Consider the following 25,986-nt stretch of genomic DNA (forward strand, 5'->3'; position numbering starts at 1 on the left):
AAGAGGCAGCCCGCCGTCCCCGTCCCGTCTACGGCCATACCACCCTGAACGCGCCCGATCTCGTCTGATCTCGGAAGCTAAGCAGGGTCGGGCCTGGTTAGTACTTGGATGGGAGACCGCCTGGGAATACCGGGTGCTGTAGGCTTTTTGCCTCCCGCTCCGCCTTCTCCTTGAACTCGCCCGCGGGCGGTGGCCGCCGGCTCCGCCCGCGCCGGGGCTCCGCTGCAGGCCCCGCCTCCTCAGGCCCCTCGCACCACGGCGCGCGCGCCGGAGGGGGCGCTCCCCGCCGGTCCGGCCCGCCAGGCGGCCAGAAGGCGGCCCTGGAAGGCAGCCGCACCCCAGATGCCCCCGGGGTGCCTGGCCCGGACCCAGGCTCCGCCGCGGGCCCGGTTGCCGTGCCTTCGGCCAGCGAGCCCGTCGACCTGCACCTGGCCGCCCCCACCGGCGCCCCGCCCCGGGGCCGCCACCTGTGTGCCGGTGGGTGTGTCCCTCCACAGCTCCCTCCGGCAAAAGCCCCGCCCCCGCCGTGTCGCCGCCGCGGCCGGGTGCGGGAGCGGGATCCAGAGCAGGGGCCGCTTCCCCGGGCCTGCCGGCCCCAGGGGCGGGCTCCTGAGCTCGGCGGGTGGTGTGCGGGCAAGGGTGGCCTCGCCGGGGCTGAGGGGCCGTGGCGACACGATGGTGGCTCCCAGTGGCTTCGGGCCAGCTGCTGTCGGGCAGGAGGGCCGGCCCGGGCTGCGGCCGGGCGGCGCCTAGCGCCGCGTGAGCGGGCAGGGGCGATGCCCAAGGGACCGCGGGCCCCGGGCCCTGAAGCCTCCGGGGCCACGTCCCTGTGAGCGACGGGCCGGATCTTGGGCGGGGCGCCAAGCGCCGAAGGGTTCGCTGGGTCACGCCCGCCCTCGGCTGGGAGGGGGTGGCCAAACCCTCCGCCTCCGCCACCGCCTGGTACCCGAGACCTCCGCTCCCCCTGCCTGGGCGGGCGACGGGGTCCCGCCGGGGCGGGCTGACCGCCAGGCTGGCGGTGAGGCGCAAGCGACAGCGAAAGTGGGCCTCAGGAGGCAGCCCGCCGTCCCCGCCCCCGTCTACGGCCATACCACCCTGAACGCGCCCGATCTCGTCTGATCTCGGAAGCTAAGCAGGGTCGGGCCTGGTTAGTACTTGGATGGGAGACCGCCTGGGAATACCGGGTGCTGTAGGCTTTTTGCCTCCTGCTCCGCCTTCTCCTTTAACTCGCCCGCGGGCGGTGGCCGCCGGCTCCGCCCGCGCCGGGGCCCCGCTGCAGGCCCCGCCTCCTCAGGCCCCTCCCACCACGGCGCGCGCGCCGGAGGGGGCGCTCCCCGCCGGCCCGGCCCGCCAGGCGGCCAGAAGGCGGCCCTGGAAGGCAGCCGCACCCCAGACGCCCCCGGGGTGCCTGGCCCGGACCCAGGCTCCGCCGCGGGCCCGGTTGCCGTCCCTTCGGCCAGCGAGCCCCTCGACCTGCACCTGGCCGCCCCCACCGGCGCCCCGCCCCGGTGCCGCCACCTGTGTGCCGGTGGGTGTGTCCCTCCACAGCTCCCTCCGGCAAAAGCCTCGCCCCCCGCCGTGTCGCCGCCGCGGCCGGGTGCGGGAGCGGGATCGAGGGCAGGGGCTGCTTCCCCGGGCCTGCCGGCCGCCAGGGGCGGGCTCCTGAGCCCGGCAGGTGGTGTGCGGGCAAGGGTGGCCTCGCCGGGGCTGAGGGGCCGTGGCGACACGATGGTGGCTCCCAGTGGCTTCGGGCCAGCTGCTGTCGGGCAGGAGGGCCGGCCCGGGTTGCGGCTGGGCGGCGCCTAGCGCCGCGTGGGCGGGCAGGGGCGATGCCCAAGGGACCGCGGGCCCCGGGCACTGAAGCCTCCGGGGCCACGTCCCTGTGAGCGACGGGCGGGATCTTGGCGGGGCGCCAAGCGCCGAAGGGTTCGCTGGGTCACGCCCGCCCTCGGCTGGGAGGGGGTGGCCAAACCCTCCGCCTCCGCCACCGCCCGGTACCCGAGACCTCCGTTCCCCCTGCCTGGGCGGGCGACGGGGTCCTGCCGGGGCGGGCTGACCGCCAGGCTGGCGGTGAGGCGCAAGCGCCAGCGAAAGTGGGCCTCAAGAGGCAGCCCGCCGTCCCCGCCCCCGTCTACGGCCATACTACCCTGAACGCGCCCGATCTCGTCTGATCTCGGAAGCTAAGCAGGGTCGGGCCTGGTTAGTACTTGGATGGGAGACCGCCTGGGAATACCGGGTGCTGTAGGCTTTTTGCCTCCCGCTCCGCCTTCTCCTTTAACTCGCCCGCGGGCGGTGGCCGCCGGCTCCGCCCGCGCCGGGGCCCCGCTGCAGGCCCCGCCTCCTCAGGCCCCTCCCACCACGGCACGCGCGCCGGAGGGGGCGCTCCCCGCCGGCCCGGCCCGCCAGGCGGCCAGAAGGCGGCCCTGGAAGGCAGCCGCACCCCAGACGCCCCCGGGGTGCCTGGCCCGGACCCAGGCTCCGCCGCGGGCCCGGTTGCCGTCCCTTCGGCCAGCGAGCCCGTCGACCTGCACCTGGCCGCCCCCACCGGCGCCCCGCCCCGGGGCCGCCACCTGTGTGCCGGTGGCTGTGTCCCTCCACAGCTCCCTCCGGCAAAAGCCCCGCCCCCCGCCGTGTCGCCGCCGCTGCCGGGTGCGGGAGCGGGATCGAGGGCAGGGGCCACTTCCCCGGGCCTGCCGGCCGCCAGGGGCGGGCTCCTGAGCTCGGCGGGTGGTGTGCGGGCAAGGGTGGCCTCGCCGGGGCTGAGGGGCCGTGGCGACACGATGGTGGCTCCCAGTGGCTTCGGGCCAGCTGCTGTCGGGCAGGAGGGCCGGCCCGGGTTGCGGCTGGGCGGCGCCTAGCGCCGCGTGGGCGGGCAGGGGCGATGCCCAAGGGACCGCGGGCCCCGGGCACTGAAGCCTCCGGGGCCACGTCCCTGTGAGCGACGGGCGGGATCTTGGCGGGGCGCCAAGCGCCGAAGGGTTCGCTGGGTCACGCCCGCCCTCGGCTGGGAGGGGGTGGCCAAACCCTCCGCCTCCGCCACCGCCCGGTACCCGAGACCTCCGTTCCCCCTGCCTGGGCGGGCGACGGGGTCCTGCCGGGGCGGGCTGACCGCCAGGCTGGCGGTGAGGCGCAAGCGCCAGCGAATGTGGGCCTCAAGAGGCAGCCCGCCGTCCCCGTCCCGTCTACGGCCATACCACCCTGAACGCGCCCGATCTCGTCTGATCTCGGAAGCTAAGCAGGGTCGGGCCTGGTTAGTACTTGGATGGGAGACCGCCTGGGAATACCGGGTGCTGTAGGCTTTTTGCCTCCCGCTCCGCCTTCTCCTTGAACTCGCCCGCGGGCGGTGGCCGCCGGCTCCGCCCGCGCCGGGGCTCCGCTGCAGGCCCCGCCTCCTCAGGCCCCTCGCACCACGGCGCGCGCGCCGGAGGGGGCGCTCCCCGCCGGTCCGGCCCGCCAGGCGGCCAGAAGGCGGCCCTGGAAGGCAGCCGCACCCCAGATGCCCCCGGGGTGCCTGGCCCGGACCCAGGCTCCGCCGCGGGCCCGGTTGCCGTGCCTTCGGCCAGCGAGCCCGTCGACCTGCACTTGGCCGCCCCCACCGGCGCCCCGCCCCGGGGCCGCCACCTGTGTGCCGGTGGGTGTGTCCCTCCACAGCTCCCTCCGGCAAAAGCCCCGCCCCCGCCGTGTCGCCGCCGCGGCCGGGTGCGGGAGCGGGATCGAGGGCAGGGGCCGCTTCCCCGGGCCTGCCGGCCGCCAGGGGCGGGCTCCTGAGCTCGGCGGGTGGTGTGCGGGCAAGGGTGGCCTCGCCGGGGCTGAGGGGCCGTGGCGACACGATGGTGGCTCCCAGTGGCTTCGGGCCAGCTGCTGTCGGGCAGGAGGGCCGGCCCGGGCTGCGGCCGGGCGGCGCCTAGCGCCGCGTGGGCGGGCAGGGGCGATGCCCAAGGGACCGTGGGCCCCGGGCCCTGAAGCCTCCGGGGCCACGTCCCTGTGAGCGACGGGAGGGATCTTGGCGGGGCGCCAAGCGCCGAAGGGTTCGCTGGGTCACGCCCGCCCTCGGCTGGGAGGGGGTGGCCAAACCCTCCGCCTCCGCCACCGCCCGGTACCCGAGACCTCCGTTCCCCCTGCCTGGGCGGGCGACGGGCTCCTGCCGGGGCGGGCTGACCGCCAGGCTGTCGGTGAGGCGCAAGCGCCAGCGAAAGTGGGCCTCAAGAGGCAGCCCGCCGTCCCCGCCCCCGTCTACGGCCATACCACCCTGAACGCGCCCGATCTCGTCTGATCTCGGAAGCTTAAGCAGGGTCGGGCCTGGTTAGTACTTGGATGGGAGACCGCCTGGGAATACCGGGTGCTGTAGGCTTTTTGCCTCCCGCTCCGCCTTCTCCTTTACTCGCCCGCGGGCGGTGGCCGCCGGCTCCGCCCGCGCCGGGGCCCCGCTGCAGGCCCCTCCTCCTCAGGCCCCTCCCACCACGGCGCACGCGCCGGAGGGGGCGCTCCCCGCCGGCCCGGCCCGCCAGGCGGCCAGAAGGCGGCCCTGGAAGGCAGCCGCACCCCAGACGCCCCCAGGGTGCCTGGCCCGGACCCAGGCTCCGCCGTGGGCCCGGTTGCCGTCCCTTCGGCCAGCGAGCCCCTCGACGTGCACCTGGCCGCCCCCTCCGGCGCCCCGCCCCGGGGCCGCCACCTGTGTGCCGGTGGGTGTGTCCCTCCACAGCTCCCTCCGGCAAAAGCCCCGCCCCCCGCCGTGTCGCCGGCGCGGCCGGGTGCGGGAGCGGGATCGAGGGCAGGGGCCTCTTCCCCGGGCCTGCCGGCCGCCAGGGGCGGGCTCCTGAGCTCGGCGGGTGGTGTGCGGGCAAGGGTGGCCTCGCCGGGGCTGAGGGGCCGTGGCGACACGATGGTGGCTCCCAGTGGTTTCGGGCCAGCTGCTGTCGGGCAGGAGGGCCGCCCCGGGCTGCGGCTGGGCGGCGCCTAGCGCCGCGTGGGCGGGCAGGGGCGATGCCCAAGGGACCGCGGGCCCCGGGCCCTGAAGCCTCCGGGGCCACGTCCCTGTGAGCGACGGGCCGGATCTTGGGCGGGGCGCCAAGCGCCGAAGGGTTCGCTGGGTCACGCCCGCCCTCGGCTGGGAGGGGGTGGCCAAACCCTCCGCCTCCGCCACCGCCTGGTACCCGAGACCTCCGTTCCCCCTGCCTGGGCGGGCGACGGGGTCCTGCCGGGGCGGGCTGACCGCCAGGCTGGCGGTGAGGCGCAAGCGCCAGCGAAAGTGGGCCTCAAGAGGCAGCCCGCCGTCCCCGTCCCGTCTACGGCCATACCACCCTGAACGCGCCCGATCTCGTCTGATCTCGGAAGCTAAGCAGGGTCGGGCCTGGTTAGTACTTGGATGGGAGACCGCCTGGGAATACCGGGTGCTGTAGGCTTTTTGCCTCCCGCTCCGCCTTCTCCTTTAACTCGCCCGCGGGCGGTGGCCGCCGGCTCCGCCCGCGCCGGGGCCCCGCTGCAGGCCCCGCCTCCTCAGGCCCCTCCCACCACGGCGCGCGCGCCGGAGGGGGCGCTCCCCGCCGGCCCGGCCCGCCAGGGGGCCAGAAGGCGGCCCTGGAAGGCAGCCGCACCCCAGACGCCCCCGGGGTGCCTGGCCCGGACCCAGGCTCCGCCGCGGGCCCGGTTGCCGTGCCTTCGGCCAGCGAGCCCGTCGACCTGCACCTGGCCGCCCCCACCGGCGCCCCGCCCCGGGGCCGCCACCTGTGTGCCGGTGGGTGTGTCCCTCCACAGCTCCCTCCGGCAAAAGCCCCGCCCCCGCCGTGTCGCCGCCGCGGCCCGGTGCGGGAGCGGGATCGAGAGCAGGGGCCGCTTCCCCGGGCCTGCCGGCCCCAGGGGCGGGCTCCTGAGCTCGGCGGGTGGTGTGCGGGCAAGGGTGGCCTCGCCGGGGCTGAGGGGCCGTGGCGACACGATGGTGGCTCCCAGTGGCTTCGGGCCAGCTGCTGTCGGGCAGGAGGGCCAGCCCGGGCTGCGGCCGGGCGGCGCCTAGCGCCGCGTGAGCGGGCAGGGGCGATGCCCAAGGGACCGCGGGCCCCGGGCCCTGAAGCCTCCGGGGCCACGTCCCTGTGAACGACGGGCGGGATCTTGGCGGGGCGCCAAGCGCCGAAGTGTTCGCTGGGTCACGCCCGCCCTCGGCTGGGAGGGGGTGGCCAAACCCTCCGCCTCCGCCACCGCCCGGTACCCGAGACCTCCGTTCCCCCTGCCTGGGCGGGCGACGGGGTCCTGCCGGGGCGGGCTGACCGCCAGGCTGGCGGTGAGGCGCAAGCGCCAGCGAAAGTGGGCCTCAAGAGGCAGCCCGCCGTCCCCGCCCCCGTCTACGGCCATACTACCCTGAACGCGCCCGATCTCGTCTGATCTCGGAAGCTAAGCAGGGTCGGGCCTGGTTAGTACTTGGATGGGAGACCGCCTGGGAATACCGGGTGCTGTAGGCTTTTTGCCTCCCGCTCCGCCTTCTCCTTTAACTCGCCCGCGGGCGGTGGCCGCCGGCTCCGCCGGCGCCGGGGCCCCGCTGCAGGCCCCGCCTCCTCAGGCCCCTCCCACCACGGCGCGCGCGCCGGAGGGGGCGCTCCCCGCCGGCCCGGCCCGCCAGGCGGCCAGAAGGCGGCCCTGGAAGGCAGCCGCACCCCAGACGCCCCCGGGGTGCCTGGCCCGGACCCAGGCTCCGCCGCGGGCCCGGTTGCCGTCCCTTCGGCCAGCGAGCCCCTCGACCTGCACCTGGCCGCCCCCACCGGCGCCCCGCCCCGGGGCCGCCACCTGTGTGCCGGTGGGTGTGTCCCTCCACAGCTCCCTCCGGCAAAAGCCCCGCCCCCCGCCGTGTCGCCGCCGCGGCCGGGTGCGGGAGCGGGATCGAGGGCAGGGGCTGCTTCCCCGGGCCTGCCGGCCGCCAGGGGCGGGCTCCTGAGCCCGGCAGGTGGTGTGCGGCCAAGGGTGGCCTCGCCGGGGCTGAGGGGCCGTGGCGACACGATGGTGGCTCCCAGTGGCTTCGGGCCAGCTGCTGTCGGGCAGGAGGGCCGGCCCGGGTTGCGGCTGGGCGGCGCCTAGCGCCGCGTGGGCGGGCAGGGGCGATGCCCAAGGGACCGCGGGCCCCGGGCACTGAAGCCTCCGGGGCCACGTCCCTGTGAGCGACGGGCGGGATCTTGGCGGGGCGCCAAGCGCCGAAGGGTTCGCTGGGTCACGCCCGCCCTCGGCTGGGAGGGGGTGGCCAAACCCTCCGCCTCCGCCACCGCCCGGTACCCGAGACCTCCGTTCCCCCTGCCTGGGCGGGCGACGGGGTCCTGCCGGGGCGGGCTGACCGCCAGGCTGGCGGTGAGGCGCAAGCGCCAGCGAAAGTGGGCCTCAAGAGGCAGCCCGCCGTCCCCGCCCCCGTCTACGGCCATACTACCCTGAACGCGCCCGATCTCGTCTGATCTCGGAAGCTAAGCAGGGTCGGGCCTGGTTAGTACTTGGATGGGAGACCGCCTGGGAATACCGGGTGCTGTAGGCTTTTTGCCTCCCGCTCCGCCTTCTCCTTTAACTCGCCCGCGGGCGGTGGCCGCCGGCTCCGCCCGCGCCGGGGCCCCGCTGCAGGCCCCGCCTCCTCAGGCCCCTCCCACCACGGCACGCGCGCCGGAGGGGGCGCTCCCCGCCGGCCCGGCCCGCCAGGCGGCCAGAAGGCGGCCCTGGAAGGCAGCCGCACCCCAGACGCCCCCGGGGTGCCTGGCCCGGACCCAGGCTCCGCCGCGGGCCCGGTTGCCGTCCCTTCGGCCAGCGAGCCCGTCGACCTGCACCTGGCCGCCCCCACCGGCGCCCCGCCCCGGGGCCGCCACCTGTGTGCCGGTGGCTGTGTCCCTCCACAGCTCCCTCCGGCAAAAGCCCCGCCCCCCGCCGTGTCGCCGCCGCTGCCAGGTGCGGGAGCGGGATCGAGGGCAGGGGCCGCTTCCCCGGGCCTGCCGGCCGCCAGGGGCGGGCTCCTGAGCTCGGCGGGTGGTGTGCGGGCAAGGGTGGCCTCGCCGGGGCTGAGGGGCCGTGGCGACACGATGGTGGCTCCCAGTGGCTTCGGGCCAGCTGCTGTCGGGCAGGAGGGCCGGCCCGGGTTGCGGCTGGGCGGCGCCTAGCGCCACGTGGGCGGGCAGGGGCGATGCCCAAGGGACCGCGGGCCCCGGGCACTGAAGCCTCCGGGGCCACGTCCCTGTGAGCGACGGGCGGGATCTTGGCGGGGCGCCAAGCGCCGAAGGGTTCGCTGGGTCACGCCCGCCCTCGGCTGGGAGGGGGTGGCCAAACCCTCCGCCTCCGCCACCGCCCGGTACCCGAGACCTCCGTTCCCCCTGCCTGGGCGGGCGACGGGGTCCTGCCGGGGCGGGCTGACCGCCAGGCTGGCGGTGAGGCGCAAGCGCCAGCGAAAGTGGGCCTCAAGAGGCAGCCCGCCGTCCCCGCCCCCGTCTACGGCCATACTACCCTGAACGCGCCCGATCTCGTCTGATCTCGGAAGCTAAGCAGGGTCGGGCCTGGTTAGTACTTGGATGGGAGACCGCCTGGGAATACCGGGTGCTGTAGCCTTTTTGCCTCCCGCTCCGCCTTCTCCTTTAAATCGCCCGCGGGCGGTGGCCGCCGGCTCCGCCCGCGCCGGGGCCCCGCTGCAGGCCCCGGCTCCTCAGGCCCCTCCCACCACGGCACGCGCGCCGGAGGGGGCGCTCCCCGCCGGCCCGGCCCGCCAGGCGGCAAGAAGGCGGCCCTGGAAGGCAGCCGCACCCCAGACGCCCCCGGGGTGCCTGGCCCGGACCCAGGCTCCGCCGCGGGCCCGGTTGCCGTCCCTTCGGCCAGCGAGCCCGTCGACCTGCACCTGGCCGCCCCCACCGGCGCCCCGCCCCGGGGCCGCCACCTGTGTGCCGGTGGGTGTGTCCCTCCACAGCTCCCTCCGGCAAAAGCCCCGCCCCCCGCCGTGTCGCCGCCGCTGCCGGGTGCGGGAGCGGGATCGAGGGCAGGGGCCGCTTCCCCGGGCCTGCCGGCCGCCAGGGGCGGGCTCCTGAGCTCGGCGGGTGGTGTGCGGGCAAGGGTGGCCTCGCCGGGGCTGAGGGGCCGTGGCGACACGATGGTGGCTCCCAGTGGCTTCGTGCCAGCTGCTGTCGGGCAGGAGGGCCGGCCCGGGCTGCGGCTGGGCGGCGCCTAGCGCCGCGTGGGCGGGCAGGGGCGATGCCCAAGGGACCGCGGGCCCCGGGCCCTGAAGCCTCCGGGGCCACGTCCCTGTGAGCGACGGGCCGGATCTTGGGCGGGGCGCCTAGCGCCGAAGGGTTCGCTGGGTCACGCCCGCCCTCGGCTGGGAGGGGGTGGCCAAACCCTCCGCCTCCGCCACCGCCCGGTACCCGAGACCTCCGTTCCCCCTGCCTGGGCGGGCGACGGGGTCCTGCCGGGGCGGGCTGACCGCCAGGCTGGCGGTGAGGCGCAAGCGCCAGCGAAAGTGGGCCTCAAGAGGCAGCCCGCCGTCCCCGCCCCCGTCTACAGCCATACCACCCTGAACGCGCCCGATCTCGTCTGATCTCGGAAGCTAAGCAGGGTCGGGCCTGGTTAGTACTTGGATGGGAGACCGCCTGGGAATACCGGGTGCTGTAGGATTTTTGCCTCCCGCTCCGCCTTCTCCTTTAAATCGCCCGCGGGCGGTGGCCGCCGGCTCCGCCCGCGCCGGGGCCCCGCTGCAGGCCCCGCCTCCTCAGGCCCCTCCCACCACGGCGCGCGCGCCGGAGGGGGCGCTCCCCGCCAGCCCGGCCCGCCAGGCGGCCAGAAGGCGGCCCTGGAAGGCAGCCGCACCCCAGACGCCCCCGGGGTGCCTGGCCCGGACCCAGGCTCCGCCGCGGGCCCGATTGCCGTGCCTTCCGCCAGCGAGCCCCTCGACCTGCACCTGGCCGCCCCCACCGGCGCCCCGCCACGGGGCCGCCACCTGTGTGCCGGTGGGTGTGTCCCTCCACAGCTCCCTCCGGCAAAAGCCCCGCCCCCCGCCGTGTCGCCGCCGCTGCCGGGTGCGGGAGCGGGATCGAGGGCAGGGGCCTCTTCCCCGGGCCTGCCGGCCGCCAGGGGCGGGCTCCTGAGCTCGGCGGGTGGTGTGCGGGCAAGGGTGGCCTCGCCGGGGCTGAGGGGCCGTGGCGACACGATGGTGGCTCCCAGTGGTTTCGGGCCAGCTGCTGTCGGGCAGGAGGGCCGCCCCGGGCTGCGGCTGGGCGGCGCCTAGCGCCGCGTGGGCGGGCAGGGGCGATGCCCAAGGGACCGCGGGCCCCGGGCCCTGAAGCCTCCGGGGCCACGTCCCTGTGAGCGACGGGCCGGATCTTGGGCGGGGCGCCAAGCGCCGAAGGGTTCGCTGGGTCACGCCCGCCCTCGGCTGGGAGGGGGTGGCCAAACCCTCCGCCTCCGCCACCGCCCGGTACCCGAGACCTCCGTTCCCCCTGCCTGGGCGGGCGACGGGGTCCTGCCGGGGCGGGCTGACCGCCAGGCTGGCGGTGAGGCGCAAGCGCCAGCGAAAGTGGGCCTCAAGAGGCAGCCCGCCGTCCCCGTCCCGTCTACGGCCATACCACCCTGAACGCGCCCGATCTCGTCTGATCTCGGAAGCTAAGCAGGGTCGGGCCTGGTTAGTACTTGGATGGGAGACCGCCTGGGAATACCGGGTGCTGTAGGCTTTTTGCCTCCCGCTCCGCCTTCTCCTTTAACTCGCCCTCGGGCGGTGGCCGCCGGCTCCGCCCGCGCCGGGGCCCCGCTGCAGGCCCCGCCTCCTCAGTCCCCTCCCACCACGGCGCGCGCGCCGGAGGGGGCGCTCCCCGCCGGCCCGGCCCGCCAGGGGGCCAGAAGGCGGCCCTGGAAGGCAGCCGCACCCCAGACGCCCCCGGGGTGCCTGGCCCGGACCCAGGCTCCGCCGCGGGCCCGGTTGCCGTGCCTTCGGCCAGCGAGCCCGTCGACCTGCACCTGGCCGCCCCCACCGGCGCCCCGCCCCGGGGCCGCCACCTGTGTGCCGGTGGGTGTGTCCCTCCACAGCTCCCTCAGGCAAAAGCCCAGCCCCCGCCGTGTCGCCGCCGCGGCCGTGTGCGGGAGCGGGATCGAGGGCAGGGGCCGCTTCCCCGGGCCTGCCGGCCGCCAGGGGCGGGCTCCTGAGCTCGGCGGGTGGTGTGCGGGCAAGGGTGGCCTCGCCGGGGCTGTGGGGCCGTGGCGACACGATGGTGGCTCCCAGTGGCTTCGGGCCAGCTGCTGTCGGGCAGGAGGGCCGGCCCGGGATGCGGCCGGGCGGCGCCTAGCGCCGCGTGGTCGGGCAGGGGCGATGCCCAAGGGACCGCGGACCCCGGGCCCTGAAGCCTCCGGGGCCACGTCCCTGTGAGCGACGGGCCGGATCTTGGGCGGGGCGCCAAGCGCCGAAGGGTTCGCTGGGTCACGCCCGCCCTCGGCTGGGAGGGGGTGGCCAAACCCTCCGCCTCCGCCACCGCCCGGTACCCGAGACCTCCGTTCCCCCTGCCTGGGCGGGCGACGGGGTCCTGCCGGGGCGGGCTGACCGCCAGGCTGGCGGTGAGGCGCAAGCGCCAGCGAAAGTGGGCCTCAAGAGGCAGCCCGCCGTCCCCGTCCCGTCTACGGCCATACCACCCTGAACGCGCCCGATCTCGTCTGATCTCGGAAGCTAAGCAGGGTCGGGCCTGGTTAGTACTTGGATGGGAGACCTCCTGGGAATACCGGGTGCTGTAGGCTTTTTGCCTCCCGCTCCGCCTTCTCCTTGAACTCGCCCGCGGGCGCTGGCCGCCGGCTCCGCCCGCGCCGGGGCTCCGCTGCAGGCCCCGCCTCCTCAGGCCCCTCGCACCACGGCGCGCGCGCCGGAGGGGGCGCTCCCCGCCGGCCCGGCCCGCCAGGCGGCCAGAAGGCGGCCCTGGAAGGCAGCCGCACCCCAGACGCCCCCGGGGTGCCTGGCCCGGACCCAGGCTCCGCCGCGGGCCCGGTTGCCGTCCCTTTGGCCAGCGAGCCCCTCGACCTGCACCTGGCCGCCCCCACCGGCGCCCCGCCCCGGTGCCGCCACCTGTGTGCCGGTGGGTGTGTCCCTCCACAGCTCCCTCCGGCAAAAGCCTCGCCCCCCGCCGTGTCGCCGCCGCGGCCGGGTGCGGGAGCGGGATCGAGGGCAGGGGCTGCTTCCCCGGGCCTGCCGGCCGCCAGGGGCGGGCTCCTGAGCCCGGCAGGTGGTGTGCGGGCAAGGGTGGCCTCGCCGGGGCTGAGGGGCCGTGGCGACACGATGGTGGCTCCCAGTGGCTTCGGGCCAGCTGCTGTCGGGCAGGAGGGCCGGCCCGGGTTGCGGCTGGGCGGCGCCTAGCGCCGCGTGGGCGGGCAGGGGCGATGCCCAAGGGACCGCGGGCCCCGGGCACTGAAGCCTCCGGGGCCACGTCCCTGTGAGCGACGGGCGGGATCTTGGCGGGGCGCCAAGCGCCGAAGGGTTCGCTGGGTCACGCCCGCCCTCGGCTGGGAGGGGGTGGCCAAACCCTCCGCCTCCGCCACCGCCTGGTACCCGAGACCTCCGTTCCCCCTGCCTGGGCGGGCGACGGGGTCCTGCCGGGGCGGGCTGACCGCCAGGCTGGCGGTGAGGCGCAAGCGCCAGCGAAAGTGGGCCTCAAGAGGCAGCCCGCCGTCCCCGCCCCCGTCTACGGCCATACTACCCTGAACGCGCCCGATCTCGTCTGATCTCGGAAGCTAAGCAGGGTCGGGCCTGGTTAGTACTTGGATGGGAGACCGCCTGGGAATACCGGGTGCTGTAGGCTTTTTGCCTCCCGCTCCGCCTTCTCCTTTAACTCGCCCGCGGGCGGTGGCCGCCGGCTCCGCCCGCGCCGGGGCCCCGCTGCAGGCCCCGCCTCCTCAGGCCCCTCCCACCACGGCACGCGCGCCGGAGGGGGCGCTCCCCGCCGGCCCGGCCCGCCAGGCGGCCAGAAGGCGGCCCTGGAAGGCAGCCGCACCCCAGACGCCCCCGGGGTGCCTGGCCCGGACCCAGGCTCCGCTGCGGGCCCGGTTGCCGTCCCTTCGGCCAGCGAGCCCGTCGACCTGCACCTGGCCGCCCCCACCGGCGCCCCGCCCCGGGGCCGCCACCTGTGTGCCGGTGGCTGTGTCCCTCCACAGCTCCCTCCGGCAAAAGCCCCGCCCCCCGCCGTGTCGCCGCCGCTGCCGGGTGCGGGAGCGGGATCGAGGGCAGGGGCCGCTTCCCCGGGCCTGCCGGCCGCCAGGGGCGGGCTCCTGAGCTCGGCGGGTGGTGTGCGGGCAAGGGTGGCCTCGCCGGGGCTGAGGGGCCGTGGCGACACGATGGTGGCTCCCAGTGGCTTCGGGCCAGCTGCTGTCGGGCAGGAGGGCCGGCCCGGGTTGCGGCTGGGCGGCGCCTAGCGCCGCGTGGGCGGGCAGGGGCGATGCCCAAGGGACCGCGGGCCCCGGGCACTGAAGCCTCCGGGGCCACGTCCCTGTGAGCGACGGGCGGGATCTTGGCGGGGCGCCAAGCGCCGAAGGGTTCGCTGGGTCACGCCCGCCCTCGGCTGGGAGGGGGTGGCCAAACCCTCCGCCTCCGCCGCCGCCCGGTACCCGAGACCTCCGTTCCCCCTGCCTGGGCGGGCGACGGGGTCCTGCCGGGGCGGGCTGACCGCCAGGCTGGCGGTGAGGCGCAAGCGCCAGCGAAAGTGGGCCTCAAGAGGCAGCCCGCCGTCCCCGCCCCCGTCTACGGCCATACCACCCTGAACGCGCCCGATCTCGTCTGATCTCGGAAGCTAAGCAGGGTCGGGCCTGGTTAGTACTTGGATGGGAGACCGCCTGGGAATACCGGGTGCTGTAGGGTTTTTGCCTCCCGCTCCGCCTTCTCCTTTAACTCGCCCGCGGGCGGTGGCCGCCGGCTCCGCCCGCGCCCGGGTCCCGCAGCAGGCCCCGCCTCCTCAGGCCCCTCTCACCACGGCGCACGCGCCGGAGGGGGCGCTCCCCGCCAGCCCGGCCCGCCAGGCGGCCAGAAGGCGGCCCTGGAAGGCAGCCGCACCCCAGACGCCCCCGGGGTGCCTGGCCCAGACCCAGGCTCCGCCGCGGGCCCGATTGCCGTGCCTTCCGCCAGCGAGCCCCTCGACCTGCACCTGGCCGCCACCACCGGCGACCCGCCCCGGGGCCGCCACCTGTGTGCCGGTGGGTGTGTCCCTCCACAGCTCCCTCCGGCAAAAGCCCCGCCCCCCGCCGTGTCGCCGCCGCGGCCGGGTGCGGGAGCGGGATCGAGGGCAGGGGCCGCTTCCCCTGGCCTGCCGTCCGCCAGGGGCGGGCTACTGAGCCCGGCGGGTGGTGTGCGGGCAAGGGTGGCCTCGCCGGGGCTGAGGGGCCGTGGCGACACGATGGTGGCTCCCAGTGGCTTCGGGCCAGCTGCTGTCGGGCAGGAGGGCCGGCCCGGGCTGCGGCCGGGCGGCGCCTAGCGCCGCGTGAGCGGACAGGGGCGATGCCCAAGGGACCGCGGGCCCCGGGCCCTGAAGCCTCCGGGGCCACGTCCCTGTGAGCGACGGGCCGGATCTTGGGCGGGGCGCCAAGCGCCGAAGGGTTCGCTGGGTCACGCCCGCCCTCGGCTGGGAGGGGGTGGCCAAACCCTCCGCCTCCGCCACCGCCCGGTACCCGAGACCTCCGTTCCCCCTGCCTGGGCGGGCGACGGGGTCCTGCCGGGGCGGGCTGACCGCCAGGCTGGCGGTGAGGCGCAAGCGCCAGCGAAAGTGGGCCTCAAGAGGCAGCCCGCCGTCCCCGTCCCGTCTACGGCCATACCACCCTGAACGCGCCCGATCTCGTCTGATCTCGGAAGCTAAGCAGGGTCGGGCCTGGTTAGTACTTGGATGGGAGACCGCCTGGGAATACCGGGTGCTGTAGGCTTTTTGCCTCCCGCTCCGCCTTCTCCTTGAACTCGCCCGCGGGCGGTGGCCGCCGGCTCCGCCCGCGCCGGGGCTCCGCTGCAGGCCCCGCCTCCTCAGGCCCCTCGCACCACGGCGCGCGCGCCGGAGGGGGCGCTCCCCGCCGGTCCGGCCCGCCAGGCGGCCAGAAGGCGGCCCTGGAAGGCAGCCGCACCCCAGATGCCCCCGGGGTGCCTGGCCCGGACCCAGGCTCCGCCGCGGGCCCGGTTGCCGTGCCTTCGGCCAGCGAGCCCGTCGACCTGCACTTGGCCGCCCCCACCGGCGCCCCGCCCCGGGGCCGCCACCTGTGTGCCGGTGGGTGTGTCCCTCCACAGCTCCCTCCGGCAAAAGCCCCGCCCCCGCCGTGTCGCCGCCGCGGCCGGGTGCGGGAGCGGGATCGAGGGCAGGGGCCGCTTCCCCGGGCCTGCCGGCCGCCAGGGGCGGGCTCCTGAGCTCGGCGGGTGGTGTGCGGGCAAGGGTGGCCTCGCCGGGGCTGAGGGGCCGTGGCGACACGATGGTGGCTCCCAGTGGCTTCGGGCCAGCTGCTGTCGGGCAGGAGGGCCGGCCCGGGCTGCGGCCGGGCGGCGCCTAGCGCCGCGTGGGCGGGCAGGGGCGATGCCCAAGGGACCGTGGGCCCCGGGCCCTGAAGCCTCCGGGGCCACGTCCCTGTGAGCGACGGGCGGGATCTTGGCGGGGCGCCAAGCGCCGAAGGGTTCGCTGGGTCACGCCCGCCCTCGGCTGGGAGGGGGTGGCCAAACCCTCCGCCTCCGCCACCGCCCGGTACCCGAGACCTCCGTTCCCCCTGCCTGGGCGGGCGACGGGGTCCTGCCGGGGCGGGCTGACCGCCAGGCTGTCGGTGAGGCGCAAGCGCCAGCGAAAGTGGGCCTCAAGAAACAGCACGCCGTCCCCGCCCCCGTCTACGGCCATACCACCCTGAACGCGCCCGATCTCGTCTGATCTCGGAAGCTTAAGCAGGGTCGGGCCTGGTTAGTACTTGGATGGGAGACCGCCTGGGAATACCGGGTGCTGTAGGCTTTTTGCCTCCCGCTCCGCCTTCTCCTTTACTCGCCCGCGGGCGGTGGCCGCCGGCTCCGCCCGCGCGGGGGCCCCGCTGCAGGCCCCTCCTCCTCAGGCCCCTCCCACCACGGCGCACGCGCCGGAGGGGGCGCTCCCCGCCGGCCCGGCCCGCCAGGCGGCCAGAAGGCGGCCCTGGAAGGCAGCCGCACCCCAGACGCCCCCAGGGTGCCTGGCCCGGACCCAGGCTCCGCCGTGGGCCCGGTTGCCGTCCCTTCGGCCAGCGAGCCCCTCGACCTGCACCTGGCCGCCCCCTCCGGCGCCCCGCCCCGGGGCCGCCACCTGTGTGCCGGTGGGTGTGTCCCTCCACAGCTCCCTCCGGCAAAAGCCCCGCCCCCCGCCGTGTCGCCGCCGCGGCCGGGTGCGGGAGCGGGATCGAGGGCAGGGGCCTCTTCCCCGGGCCTGCCGGCCGCCAGGGGCGGGCTCCTGAGCTCGGCGGGTGGTGTGCGGGCAAGGGTGGCCTCGCCGGGGCTGAGGGGCCGTGGCGACACGATGGTGGCTCCCAGTGGTTTCGGGCCAGCTGCTGTCGGGCAGGAGGGCCGCCCCGGGCTGCGGCTGGGCGGCGCCTAGCGCCGCGTGGGCGGGCAGGGGCGATGCCCAAGGGACCGCGGGCCCCGGGCCCTGAAGCCTCCGGGGCCACGTCCCTGTGAGCGACGGGCCGGATCTTGGGCGGGGCGCCAAGCGCCGAAGGGTTCGCTGGGTCACGCCCGCCCTCGGCTGGGAGGGGGTGGCCAAACCCTCCGCCTCCGCCACCGCCCGGTACCCGAGACCTCCGTTCCCCCTGCCTGGGCGGGCGACGGGGTCCTGCCGGGGCGGGCTGACCGCCAGGCTGGCGGTGAGGCGCAAGCGCCAGCGAAAGTGGGCCTCAAGAGGCAGCCCGCCGTCCCCGTCCCGTCTACGGCCATACCACCCTGAACGCGCCCGATCTCGTCTGATCTCGGAAGCTAAGCAGGGTCGGGCCTGGTTAGTACTTGGATGGGAGACCGCCTGGGAATACCGGGTGCTGTAGGCTTTTTGCCTCCCGCTCCGCCTTCTCCTTTAACTCGCCCGCGGGCGGTGGCCGCCGGCTCCGCCCGCGCCGGGGACCCGCTGCAGGCCCCGCCTCCTCAGGCCCCTCCCACCACGGCGCGCGCGCCGGAGGGGGCGCTCCCCGCCGGCCCGGCCCGCCAGGGGGCCAGAAGGCGGCCCTGGAAGGCAGCCGCACCCCAGACGCCCCCGGGGTGCCTGGCCCGGACCCAGGCTCCGCCGCGGGCCCGGTTGCCGTGCCTTCGGCCAGCGAGCCCGTCGACCTGCACCTGGCCGCCCCCACCGGCGCCCCGCCCCGGGGCCGCCACCTGTGTGCCGGTGGGTGTGTCCCTCCACAGCTCCCTCTGGCAAAAGCCCAGCCCCCGCCGTGTCGCCGCCGCGGCCGTGTGCGGGAGCGGGATCGAGGGCAGGGGCCGCTTCCCCGGGCCTGCCGGCCGCCAGGGGCGGGCTCCTGAGCTCGGCGGGTGGTGTGCGGGCAAGGGTGGCCTCGCCGGGGCTGTGGGGCCGTGGCGACACGATGGTGGCTCCCAGTGGCTTCGGGCCAGCTGCTGTCGGGCAGGAGGGCCGGCCCGGGATGCGGCCGGGCGGCGCCTAGCGCCGCGTGGTCGGGCAGGGGCGATGCCCAAGGGACCGCGGGCCCCGGGCCCTGAAGCCTCCGGGGCCACGTCCCTGTGAGCGACGGGCCGGAACTTGGGCGGGGCGCCAAGCGCCGAAGGGTTCGCTGGGTCACGCCCGCCCTCGGCTGGGAGGGGGTGGCCAAACCCTCCGCCTCCGCCACCGCCCGGTACCCGAGACCTCCGTTCCCCCTGCCTGGGCGGGCGACGGGGTCCTGCCGGGGCGGGCTGACCGCCAGGCTGGCGGTGAGGCGCAAGCGCCAGCGAAAGTGGGCCTCAAGAGGCAGCCCGCCGTCCCCGTCCCGTCTACGGCCATACCACCCTGAACGCGCCCGATCTCGTCTGATCTCGGAAGCTAAGCAGGGTCGGGCCTGGTTAGTACTTGGATGGGAGACCTCCTGGGAATACCGGGTGCTGTAGGCTTTTTGCCTCCCGCTCCGCCTTCTCCTTGAACTCGCCCGCGGGCGCTGGCCGCCGGCTCCGCCCGCGCCGGGGCTCCGCTGCAGGCCCCGCCTCCTCAGGCCCCTCGCACCACGGCGCGCGCGCCGGAGGGGGCGCTCCCCGCCGGCCCGGCCCGCCAGGCGGCCAGAAGGCGGCCCTGGAAGGCAGCCGCACCCCAGACGCCCCCGGGGTGCCTGGCCGGACCCAGGCTCCGCCGCGGGCCCGGTTGCCGTGCCTTCGGCCAGCGAGCCCGTCGACCTGCACCTGGCCGCCCCCACCGGCGCCCCGCCCCGGGGCCGCCACCTGTGTGCCGGTGGGTGTGTCCCTCCACAGCTCCCTCCGGCAAAAGCCCCGCCCCCGCCGTGTCGCCGCCGCGGCCGGGTGCGGGAGCGGGATCGAGAGCAGGGGCCGCTTCCCCGGGCCTGCCGGCCCCAGGGGCGGGCTCGTGAGCTCGGCGGGTGGTGTGCGGGCAAGGGTGGCCTCGCCGGGGCTGAGGGGCCGTGGCGACACGATGGTGGCTCCCAGTGGCTTCGGGCCAGCTGCTGTCGGGCAGGAGGGCCGGCCCGGGCTGCTGCCGGGCGGCGCCTAGCGCCGCGTGAGCGGGCAGGGGCGATGCCCAAGGGACCGCGGGCCCCGGGCCCTGAAGCCTCCGGGGCCACGTCCCTGTGAGCGACGGGCGGGATCTTGGCGGGGCGCCAAGCGCCGAAGTGTTCGCTGGGTCACGCCCGCCCTCGGCTGGGAGGGGGTGGCCAAACCCTCCGCCTCCGCCACCGCCCGGTACCCGAGACCTCCGTTCCCCCTGCCTGGGCGGGCGACGGGGTCCTGCCGGGGCGGGCTGACCGCCAGGCTGGCGGTGAGGCGCAAGCGCCAGCGAAAGTGGGCCTCAAGAGGCAGCCCGCCGTCCCCGCCCCCGTCTACGGCCATACCACCCTGAACGCGCCCGATCTCGTCTGATCTCGGAAGCTAAGCAGGGTCGGGCCTGGTTAGTACTTGGATGGGAGACCGCCTGGGAATACCGGGTGCTGTAGGCTTTTTGCCTCCCGCTCCGCCTTCTCCTTTAACTCGCCCGCGGGCGGTGGCCGCCGGCTCCGCCGGCGCCGGGGCCCCGCTGCAGGCCCCGCCTCCTCAGGCCCCTCCCACCACGGCGCGCGCGCCGGAGGGGGCGCTCCCCGCCGGCCCGGCCCGCCAGGCGGCCAGAAGGCGGCCCTGGAAGGCAGCCGCACCCCAGACGCCCCCGGGGTGCCTGGCCCGGACCCAGGCTCCGCCGCGGGCCCGGTTGCCGTCCCTTCGGCCAGCGAGCCCCTCGACCTGCACCTGGCCGCCCCCACCGGCGCCCCGCCCCGGGGCCGCCACCTGTGTGCCGGTGGGTGTGTCCCTCCACAGCTCCCTCCGGCAAAAGCCCCGCCCCCCGCCCTGTCGCCGCCGCGGCCGGGTGCGGGAGCGGGATCGAGGGCAGGGGCTGCTTCCCCGGGCCTGCCGGCCGCCAGGGGCGGGCTCCTGAGCCCGGCAGGTGGTGTGCGGGCAAGGGTGGCCTCGCCGGGGCTGAGGGGCCGTGGCGACACGATGGTGGCTCCCAGTGGCTTCGGGCCAGCTGCTGTCGGGCAGGAGGGCCGGCCCGGGTTGCGGCTGGGCGGCGCCTAGCGCCGCGTGGGCGGGCAGGGGCGATGCCCAAGGGACCGCGGGCCCCGGGCACTGAAGCCTCCGGGGCCACGTCCCTGTGAGCGACGGGCGGGATCTTGGCGGGGCGCCAAGCGCCGAAGGGTTCGCTGGGTCACGCCCGCCCTCGGCTGGGAGGGGGTGGCCAAACCCTCCGCCTCCGCCACCGCCCGGTACCCGAGACCTCCGTTCCCCCTGCCTGGGCGGGCGACGGGGTCCTGCCGGGGCGGGCTGACCGCCAGGCTGGCGGTGAGGCGCAAGCGCCAGCGAAAGTGGGCCTCAAGAGGCAGCCCGCCGTCCCCGCCCCCGTCTACGGCCATACTACCCTGAACGCGCCCGATCTCGTCTGATCTCGGAAGCTAAGCAGGGTCGGGCCTGGTTAGTACTTGGATGGGAGACCGCCTGGGAATACCGGGTGCTGTAGGCTTTTTGCCTCCCGCTCCGCCTTCTCCTTTAACTCGCCCGCGGGCGGTGGCCGCCGGCTCCGCCCGCGCCGGGGCCCCGCTGCAGGCCCCGCCTCCTCAGGCCCCTCCCACCACGGCACGCGCGCCGGAGGGGGCGCTCCCCGCCGGCCCGGCCCGCCAGGCGGCCAGAAGGCGGCCCTGGAAGGCAGCCGCACCCCAGACGCCCCCGGGGTGCCTGGCCCGGACCCAGGCTCCGCCGCGGGCCCGGTTGCCGTCCCTTCGGCCAGCGAGCCCGTCGACCTGCACCTGGCCGCCCCCACCGGCGCCCCGCCCCGGGGCCGCCACCTGTGTGCCGGTGGGTGTGTCCCTCCACAGCTCCCTCCGGCAAAAGCCCCGCCCCCCGCCGTGTCGCCGCCGCTGCCGGGTGCGGGAGCGGGATCGAGGGCAGGGGCCGCTTCCCCGGGCCTGCCGGCCGCCAGGGGCGGGCTCCTGAGCTCGGCGGGTGGTGTGCGGGCAAGGGTGGCCTCGCCGGGGCTGAGGGGCCGTGGCGACACGATGGTGGCTCCCAGTGGCTTCGTGCCAGCTGCTGTCGGGCAGGAGGGCCGGCCCGGGCTGCGGCTGGGCGGCGCCTAGCGCCGCGTGGGCGGGCAGGGGCGATGCCCAAGGGACCGCGGGCCCCGGGCCCTGAAGCCTCCGGGGCCACGTCCCTGTGAGCGACGGGCCGGATCTTGGGCGGGGCGCCTAGCGCCGAAGGGTTCGCTGGGTCACGCCCGCCCTCGGCTGGGAGGGGGTGGCCAAACCCTCCGCCTCCGCCACCGCCCGGTACCCGAGACCTCCGTTCCCCCTGCCTGGGAGGGCGACGGGGTCCTGCCGGGGCGGGCTGACCGCCAGGCTGGCGGTGAGGCGCAAGCGCCAGCGAAAGTGGGCCTCAAGAGGCAGCCCGCCGTCCCCGCCCCCGTCTACGGCCATACCACCCTGAACGCGCCCGATCTCGTCTGATCTCGGAAGCTAAGCAGGGTCGGGCCTGGTTAGTACTTGGATGGGAGACCGCCTGGGAATACCGGGTGCTGTAGGATTTTTGCCTCCCGCTCCGCCTTCTCCTTTAAATCGCCCGCGGGCGGTGGACGCCGGCTCCGCCCGCGCCGGGGCCCCGCTGCAGGCCCCGCCTCCTCAGGCCCCTCCCACCACGGCGCACGCGCCGGAGGGGGCGCTCCCCGCCGGCCCGGCCCGCCAGGCGGCCAGAAGGCGGCCCTGGAAGGCAGCCGCACCCCAGACGCCCCCAGGGTGCCTGGCCCGGACCCAGGCTCCGCCGCGGGCCCGGTTGCCGTCCCTTCGGCCAGCGAGCCCCTCGACCTGCACCTGGCCGCCCCCTCCGGCGCCCCGCCCCGGGGCCGCCACCTGTGTGCCGGTGGGTGTGTCCCTCCACAGCTCCCTCCGGCAAAAGCCCCGCCCCCCGCCGTGTCGCCGCCGCGGCCGGGTGCGGGAGCGGGATCGAGGGCAGGGGCCTCTTCCCCGGGCCTGCCGGCCGCCAGGGGCGGGCTCCTGAGCTCGGCGGGTGGTGTGCGGGCAAGGGTGGCCTCGCCGGGGCTGAGGGGCCGTGGCGACACGATGGTGGCTCCCAGTGGTTTCGGGCCAGCTGCTGTCGGGCAGGAGGGCCGCCCCGGGCTGCGGCTGGGCGGCGCCTAGCGCCGCGTGGGCGGGCAGGGGCGATGCCCAAGGGACCGCGGGCCCCGGGCCCTGAAGCCTCCGGGGCCACGTCCCTGTGAGCGACGGGCCGGATCTTGGGCGGGGCGCCAAGCGCCGAAGGGTTCGCTGGGTCACGCCCGCCCTCGGCTGGGAGGGGGTGGCCAAACCCTCCGCCTCCGCCACCGCCCGGTACCCGAGACCTCCGTTCCCCCTGCCTGGGCGGGCGACGGGGTCCTGCCGGGGCGGGCTGACCGCCAGGCTGGCGGTGAGGCGCAAGCGCCAGGGAAAGTGGGCCTCAAGAGGCAGCCCGCCGTCCCCGTCCCGTCTACGGCCATACCACCCTGAACGCGCCCGATCTCGTCTGATCTCGGAAGCTAAGCAGGGTCGGGCCTGGTTAGTACTTGGATGGGAGACCGCCTGGGAATACCGGGTGCTGTAGGCTTTTTGCCTCCCGCTCCGCCTTCTCCTTTAACTCGCCCTCGGGCGGTGGCCGCCGGCTCCGCCCGCGCCGGGGCCCCGCTGCAGGCCCCGCCTCCTCAGTCCCCTCCCACCACGGCGCGCGCGCCGGAGGGGGCGCTCCCCGCCGGCCCGGCCCGCCAGGGGGCCAGAAGGCGGCCCTGGAAGGCAGCCGCACCCCAGACGCCCCCGGGGTGCCTGGCCCGGACCCAGGCTCCGCCGCGGGCCCGGTTGCCGTCCCTTCGGCCAGCGAGCCCCTCGACCTGCACCTGGCCGCCCCCACCGGCGCCCCGCCCCGGTGCCGCCACCTGTGTGCCGGTGGGTGTGTCCCTCCACAGCTCCCTCCGGCAAAAGCCTCGCCCCCCGCCGTGTCGCCGCCGCGGCCGGGTGCAGGAGCGGGATCGAGGGCAGGGGCTGCTTCCCCGGGCCTGCCGGCCGCCAGGGGCGGGCTCCTGAGCCCGGCAGGTGGTGTGCGGGCAAGGGTGGCCTCGCCGGGGCTGAGGGGCCGTGGCGACACGATGGTGGCTCCCAGTGGCTTCGGGCCAGCTGCTGTCGGGCAGGAGGGCCGGCCCGGGTTGCGGCTGGGCGGCGCCTAGCGCCGCGTGGGCGGGCAGGGGCGATGCCCAAGGGACCGCGGGCCCCGGGCACTGAAGCCTCCGGGGCCACGTCCCTGTGAGCGACGGGCGGGATCTTGGCGGGGCGCCAAGCGCCAAAGGGTTCGCTGGGTCACGCCCGCCCTCGGCTGGGAGGGGGTGGCCAAACCCTCCGCCTCCGCCACCGCCTGGTACCCGAGACCTCCGTTCCCCCTGCCTGGGCGGGCGACGGGGTCCTGCCGGGGCGGGCTGACCGCCAGGCTGGCGGTGAGGCGCAAGCGCCAGCGAAAGTGGGCCTCAAGAGGCAGCCCGCCGTCCCCGCCCCCGTCTACGGCCATACTACCCTGAACGCGCCCGATCTCGTCTGATCTCGGAAGCTAAGCAGGGTCGGGCCTGGTTAGTACTTGGATGGGAGACCGCCTGGGAATACCGGGTGCTGTAGGCTTTTTGCCTCCCGCTCCGCCTTCTCCTTTAACTCGCCCGCGGGCGGTGGCCGCCGGCTCCGCCCGCGCCGGGGCCCCGCTGCAGGCCCCGCCTCCTCAGGCCCCTCCCACCACGGCACGCGCGCCGGAGGGGGCGCTCCCCGCCGGCCCGGCACGCCAGGCGGCCAGAAGGCGGCCCTGGAATGCAGCCGCACCCCAGACGCCCCCGGGGTGCCTGGCCCGGACCCAGGCTCCGCCGCGGGCCCGGTTGCCGTCCCTTCGGCCAGCGAGCCCGTCGACCTGCACCTGGCCGCCCCCACCGGCGCCCCGCCCCGGGGCCGCCACCTGTGTGCCGGTGGCTGTGTCCCTCCACAGCTCCCTCCGGCAAAAGCCCCGCCCCCCGCCGTGTCGCCGCCGCTGCCGGGTGCGGGAGCGGGATCGAGGGCAGGGGCCGCTTCCCCGGGCCTGCCGGCCGCCAGGGGCGGGCTCCTGAGCTCGGCGGGTGGTGTGCGGGCAAGGGTGGCCTCGCCGGGGCTGAGGGGCCGTGGCGACACGATGGTGGCTCCCAGTGGCTTCGGGCCAGCTGCTGTCGGGCAGGAGGGCCGGCCCGGGTTGCGGCTGGGCGGCGCCTAGCGCCGCGTGGGCGGGCAGGGTCGATGCCCAAGGGACCGCGGGCCCCGGGCACTGAAGCCTCCGGGGCCACGTCCCTGTGAGCGACGGGCGGGATCTTGGCGGGGCGCCAAGCGCCGAAGGGTTCGCTGGGTCACGCCCGCCCTCGGCTGGGAGGGGGTGGCCAAACCCTCCGCCTCCGCCACCGCCCGGTACCCGAGACCTCCGTTCCCCCTGCCTGGGCGGGCGACGGGGTCCTGCCGGGGCGGGCTGACCGCCAGGCTGGCGGTGAGGCGCAAGCGCCAGCGAAAGTGGGCCTCAAGAGGCAGCCCGCCGTCCCCGCCCCCGTCTACGGCCATACCACCCTGAACGCGCCCGATCTCGTCTGATCTCGGAAGCTAAGCAGGGTCGGGCCTGGTTAGTACTTGGATGGGAGACCGCCTGGGAATACCGGGTGCTGTAGGGTTTTTGCCTCCCGCTCCGCCTTCTCCTTTAACTCGCCCGCGGGCGGTGGCCGCCGGCTCCGCCCGCGCCCGGGTCCCGCTGCAGGCCCCGCCTCCTCAGGCCCCTCCCACCACGGCGCGCGCGCCGGAGGGGGCGCTCCCCGCCAGCCCGGCCCGCCAGGCGGCCAGAAGGCGGCCCTGGAAGGCAGCCGCACCCCAGACGCCCCCGGGGTGCCTGGCCCAGACCCAGGCTCCGCCGCGGGCCCGATTGCCGTGCCTTCCGCCAGCGAGCCCCTCGACCTGCACCTGGCCGCCACCACCGGCGACCCGCCCCGGGGCCGCCACCTGGGTGCCGGTGGGTGTGTCCCTCCACAGCTCCCTCCGGCAAAAGCCCCGCCCCCCGCCGTGTCGCCGCCGCGGCCGGGTGCGGGAGCGGGATCGAGGGCAGGGGCCGCTTCCCCTGGCCTGCCGTCCGCCAGGGGCGGGCTACTGAGCCCGGCGGGTGGTGTGCGGGCAAGGGTGGCCTCGCCGGGGCTGAGGGGCCGTGGCGACACGATGGTGGCTCCCAGTGGCTTCGGGCCAGCTGCTGTCGGGCAGGAGGGCCGGCCCGGGCTGCGGCCGGGCGGCGCCTAGCGCCGCGTGGGCGGACAGGGGCGATGCCCAAGGGACCGCGGGCCCCGGGCCCTGAAGCCTCCGGGGCCACGTCCCTGTGAGCGACGGGCCGGATCTTGGGCGGGGCGCCAAGCGCCGAAGGGTTCGCTGGGTCACGCCCGCCCTCGGCTGGGAGGGGGTGGCCAAACCCTCCGCCTCCGCCACCGCCCGGTACCCGAGACCTCCGTTCCCCCTGCCTGGGCGGGCGACGGGGTCCTGCCGGGGCGGGCTGACCGCCAGGCTGGCGGTGAGGCGCAAGCGCCAGCAAAAGTGGGCCTCAAGAGGCAGCCCGCCGTCCCCGTCCCGTCTACGGCCATACCACCCTGAACGCGCCCGATCTCGTCTGATCTCGGAAGCTAAGCAGGGTCGGGCCTGGTTAGTACTTGGATGGGAGACCGCCTGGGAATACCGGGTGCTGTAGGCTTTTTGCCTCCTGCTCCGCCTTCTCCTTTAACTCGCCCAAGGGCGGTGGCCGCCGGCTCCGCCCGCGCCGGGGCCCCGCTGCAGGCCCCGCCTCCTCAGGCCCCTCCCACCACGGCGCGCGCGCCGGAGGGGGCGCTCCCCGCCGGCCCGGCCCGCCAGGCGGCCAGAAGGCGGCCCTGGAAGGCAGCCGCACCCCAGACGCCCCCGGGGTGCCTGGCCCGGACCCAGGCTCCGCCGCGGGCCCGGTTGCCGTCCCTTCGGCCAGCGAGCCCCTCGACCTGCACCTGGCCGCCACCACCGGCGCCCTGCCCCGGTGCCGCCACCTGTGTGCCGGTGGGTGTGTCCCTCCACAGCTCCCTCCGGCAAAAGCCTCGCCCCCCGCCGTGTCGCCGCCGCGGCCGGGTGCGGGAGCGGGATCGAGGGCAGGGGCTGCTTCCCCGGGCCTGCCGGCCGCCAGGGGCGGGCTCCTGAGCCCGGCAGGTGGTGTGCGGGCAAGGGTGGCCTCGCCGGGGCTGAGGGGCCGTGGCGACACGATGGTGGCTCCCAGTGGCTTCGGGCCAGCTGCTGTCGGGCAGGAGGGCCGGCCCGGGTTGCGGCTGGGCG

General features: G+C 76.8%; 25 non-coding genes across 25 annotated transcripts; all 25 read left to right on the forward strand.

The window, feature by feature from the left end:
- Positions 1-26: 26 nt before the first annotated feature.
- LOC149745962 (5S ribosomal RNA) lies at positions 27-145 on the forward strand. The gene has a single exon (XR_016389194.1). It is a non-coding gene; the product is annotated as a 5S ribosomal RNA (ribosomal RNA).
- Positions 146-1,077: 932 nt separating this feature from the next.
- LOC149745963 (5S ribosomal RNA) lies at positions 1,078-1,196 on the forward strand. The gene has a single exon (XR_016389195.1). It is a non-coding gene; the product is annotated as a 5S ribosomal RNA (ribosomal RNA).
- Positions 1,197-2,129: 933 nt separating this feature from the next.
- On the forward strand, positions 2,130-2,248 carry LOC149745964 (5S ribosomal RNA). Its single transcript, XR_016389865.1, has one exon. It is a non-coding gene; the product is annotated as a 5S ribosomal RNA (ribosomal RNA).
- A 932-nt stretch (positions 2,249-3,180) lies between these two features.
- LOC149745965 (5S ribosomal RNA) lies at positions 3,181-3,299 on the forward strand. The gene has a single exon (XR_016389196.1). It is a non-coding gene; the product is annotated as a 5S ribosomal RNA (ribosomal RNA).
- Positions 3,300-4,231: 932 nt separating this feature from the next.
- Positions 4,232-4,351, forward strand: LOC149745966 (5S ribosomal RNA). Its single transcript, XR_016390339.1, has one exon. It is a non-coding gene; the product is annotated as a 5S ribosomal RNA (ribosomal RNA).
- A 932-nt stretch (positions 4,352-5,283) lies between these two features.
- LOC149745967 (5S ribosomal RNA) lies at positions 5,284-5,402 on the forward strand. Its single transcript, XR_016389198.1, has one exon. It is a non-coding gene; the product is annotated as a 5S ribosomal RNA (ribosomal RNA).
- Positions 5,403-6,333: 931 nt separating this feature from the next.
- On the forward strand, positions 6,334-6,452 carry LOC149745968 (5S ribosomal RNA). The gene has a single exon (XR_016389866.1). It is a non-coding gene; the product is annotated as a 5S ribosomal RNA (ribosomal RNA).
- A 933-nt stretch (positions 6,453-7,385) lies between these two features.
- On the forward strand, positions 7,386-7,504 carry LOC149745969 (5S ribosomal RNA). The gene has a single exon (XR_016389867.1). It is a non-coding gene; the product is annotated as a 5S ribosomal RNA (ribosomal RNA).
- Positions 7,505-8,437: 933 nt separating this feature from the next.
- On the forward strand, positions 8,438-8,556 carry LOC149745970 (5S ribosomal RNA). Its single transcript, XR_016390137.1, has one exon. It is a non-coding gene; the product is annotated as a 5S ribosomal RNA (ribosomal RNA).
- Positions 8,557-9,490: 934 nt separating this feature from the next.
- LOC149745971 (5S ribosomal RNA) lies at positions 9,491-9,609 on the forward strand. Its single transcript, XR_016390078.1, has one exon. It is a non-coding gene; the product is annotated as a 5S ribosomal RNA (ribosomal RNA).
- Positions 9,610-10,542: 933 nt separating this feature from the next.
- LOC149745972 (5S ribosomal RNA) lies at positions 10,543-10,661 on the forward strand. The gene has a single exon (XR_016389199.1). It is a non-coding gene; the product is annotated as a 5S ribosomal RNA (ribosomal RNA).
- A 932-nt stretch (positions 10,662-11,593) lies between these two features.
- Positions 11,594-11,712, forward strand: LOC149745973 (5S ribosomal RNA). Its single transcript, XR_016389285.1, has one exon. It is a non-coding gene; the product is annotated as a 5S ribosomal RNA (ribosomal RNA).
- Positions 11,713-12,645: 933 nt separating this feature from the next.
- On the forward strand, positions 12,646-12,764 carry LOC149745974 (5S ribosomal RNA). Its single transcript, XR_016389868.1, has one exon. It is a non-coding gene; the product is annotated as a 5S ribosomal RNA (ribosomal RNA).
- Positions 12,765-13,697: 933 nt separating this feature from the next.
- LOC149745975 (5S ribosomal RNA) lies at positions 13,698-13,816 on the forward strand. Its single transcript, XR_016390055.1, has one exon. It is a non-coding gene; the product is annotated as a 5S ribosomal RNA (ribosomal RNA).
- A 933-nt stretch (positions 13,817-14,749) lies between these two features.
- On the forward strand, positions 14,750-14,868 carry LOC149745976 (5S ribosomal RNA). Its single transcript, XR_016389200.1, has one exon. It is a non-coding gene; the product is annotated as a 5S ribosomal RNA (ribosomal RNA).
- Positions 14,869-15,800: 932 nt separating this feature from the next.
- Positions 15,801-15,920, forward strand: LOC149745977 (5S ribosomal RNA). Its single transcript, XR_016390340.1, has one exon. It is a non-coding gene; the product is annotated as a 5S ribosomal RNA (ribosomal RNA).
- Positions 15,921-16,852: 932 nt separating this feature from the next.
- LOC149745978 (5S ribosomal RNA) lies at positions 16,853-16,971 on the forward strand. Its single transcript, XR_016389201.1, has one exon. It is a non-coding gene; the product is annotated as a 5S ribosomal RNA (ribosomal RNA).
- Positions 16,972-17,903: 932 nt separating this feature from the next.
- LOC149745979 (5S ribosomal RNA) lies at positions 17,904-18,022 on the forward strand. Its single transcript, XR_016389296.1, has one exon. It is a non-coding gene; the product is annotated as a 5S ribosomal RNA (ribosomal RNA).
- Positions 18,023-18,952: 930 nt separating this feature from the next.
- Positions 18,953-19,071, forward strand: LOC149745980 (5S ribosomal RNA). The gene has a single exon (XR_016389202.1). It is a non-coding gene; the product is annotated as a 5S ribosomal RNA (ribosomal RNA).
- Positions 19,072-20,004: 933 nt separating this feature from the next.
- Positions 20,005-20,123, forward strand: LOC149745981 (5S ribosomal RNA). The gene has a single exon (XR_016389869.1). It is a non-coding gene; the product is annotated as a 5S ribosomal RNA (ribosomal RNA).
- A 934-nt stretch (positions 20,124-21,057) lies between these two features.
- LOC149745982 (5S ribosomal RNA) lies at positions 21,058-21,176 on the forward strand. Its single transcript, XR_016389952.1, has one exon. It is a non-coding gene; the product is annotated as a 5S ribosomal RNA (ribosomal RNA).
- A 933-nt stretch (positions 21,177-22,109) lies between these two features.
- On the forward strand, positions 22,110-22,228 carry LOC149745983 (5S ribosomal RNA). The gene has a single exon (XR_016389203.1). It is a non-coding gene; the product is annotated as a 5S ribosomal RNA (ribosomal RNA).
- Positions 22,229-23,161: 933 nt separating this feature from the next.
- Positions 23,162-23,280, forward strand: LOC149745984 (5S ribosomal RNA). Its single transcript, XR_016389870.1, has one exon. It is a non-coding gene; the product is annotated as a 5S ribosomal RNA (ribosomal RNA).
- Positions 23,281-24,213: 933 nt separating this feature from the next.
- On the forward strand, positions 24,214-24,332 carry LOC149745985 (5S ribosomal RNA). Its single transcript, XR_016390056.1, has one exon. It is a non-coding gene; the product is annotated as a 5S ribosomal RNA (ribosomal RNA).
- Positions 24,333-25,265: 933 nt separating this feature from the next.
- Positions 25,266-25,384, forward strand: LOC149745986 (5S ribosomal RNA). The gene has a single exon (XR_016389204.1). It is a non-coding gene; the product is annotated as a 5S ribosomal RNA (ribosomal RNA).
- The last annotated feature ends 602 nt before the right edge of the window (positions 25,385-25,986 follow it).

This window comes from Delphinapterus leucas, chromosome 19 (genome assembly GCF_059928025.1).
Source record: "Delphinapterus leucas isolate spDelLeu-1000000601 "Yukka" chromosome 19, BTC_Dleu_Yukka2, whole genome shotgun sequence".
In the NCBI taxonomy this organism is placed as follows: Eukaryota; Metazoa; Chordata; class Mammalia; order Artiodactyla; family Monodontidae; genus Delphinapterus; species Delphinapterus leucas.